At 51.8% G+C, this 1,327-nt stretch overlaps 1 long non-coding RNA gene across 1 annotated transcript; it reads left to right on the forward strand.

The window, feature by feature from the left end:
- The first annotated feature begins 6 nt into the window (after positions 1-6).
- LOC109364232 lies at positions 7-982 on the forward strand. The gene is made up of 2 exons (XR_002110259.2): positions 7-109; positions 230-982. It is a non-coding gene; the product is annotated as an uncharacterized LOC109364232 (long non-coding RNA).
- Positions 983-1,327: the final 345 nt, after the last annotated feature.

The following is a 1,327-nucleotide window of genomic DNA, read 5'->3' on the forward strand; positions in this document are numbered from 1 at the left end:
CCCGGCTGCCCCAACCGCCCCCGTGCATGGGGGGGTCCAAGCGGGAGAAGCGAGAGGCCGAGGGGGACGCAGCAGCGTCGCGATAGGTGCTGCAGTGTCATCGCGATAGGTGCCGCAGTGCCACGATAGATGCAGTGTCATCGTGATAGGTGCTGCAGTGTCACGATAGATGCAGTGTCATCGTGATAGGTGCCGCAGTGCCACGATAGATGCAGTGTCATCGCGATAGGTGCCGCAGTGCCACGATAGATGCAGTGTCATTGTGATAGGTGCTGCAGTGTCATGATAGATGCAGTGTCATCGTGATAGGTGCTGCAGTGTCACAATAGATGCAGTGTCATCGCAATAGGTGCCACAGTGTCATGATAGATGCAGTGACATTGCGATAGGTGCCGCAGTGTCACGATAGATGCAGTGTCATTGTGATAGGTGCCGCAGTGTCACGATAGATGCAGTGTCATCGCAGTAGGTGCTGCAGTGTCACAGTAGATGCAGTGTCATCGCAGTAGGTGCTGCAGTATCATGATAGATGCAGTGTCATTGTGATATCTGCGGTGTGATGGCGACAGCTGCTGCAATGTCACGATAGCTGCTCTGTCGAGGCAGATGCTGCGTCATTGTGATTAATGCTGTATCATTACGATTAATGAGGTGCCATTATGATAAGTGCTGAGTCATCGTGATAAATGCGGTGTCATCACAACAGATGCTGCATCATCACGACAGATACCGTGACATTGCGATAAATGCTGTTACTGCGATAAATGCAGTGTCATTGTGGCAGACACTGCTTCATTGCAATAAATGCTGTATCGTCATGACAGACACTGTGTCATGATAAATGCTGTCATCGCGACAGATGCTGAATCGTGATAAATGCTGTGTCAGTGTGATAAGTGCTGCGTCATCGTGACAAATGCGGTGTCATCATGACAGATGCTGCGTCATGTGAATAAATGCTGTGTCATCGTGATGGACTCCGCGTCGTGGTGACGGATGTGGTGTCATTGCGACAGATGCATCGTTGCGATAGCTGCTGTGCCATCGCGATAGGTTCTGCGTCGCAATAAATGCTGCGTCATCGCAATACGTGCTGCGTCACTGTAGCCATTGCAGCAGAACTGGGGGATTGGGGGCTTCTTGAGATATGAGGGCAGATTTGGGGTGATGTGTGGGGACGGCTGGATATGGGGCAGATTTGGGGCGATGAATGGGGGCAGATGGATATGGGGAGATATGGGGCGATGTATGGGGGCAGATATGGGGGCAGATATGGGGTGATGTATGGGGGCAGATGGATATGGGGCAGATATGGGGCGATGTATGG

Source organism: Meleagris gallopavo (assembly GCF_000146605.3).
Source record: "Meleagris gallopavo isolate NT-WF06-2002-E0010 breed Aviagen turkey brand Nicholas breeding stock chromosome 27 unlocalized genomic scaffold, Turkey_5.1 Chr27_random_deg7180001309785, whole genome shotgun sequence".
Classification (NCBI taxonomy): domain Eukaryota; kingdom Metazoa; phylum Chordata; class Aves; order Galliformes; family Phasianidae; genus Meleagris; species Meleagris gallopavo.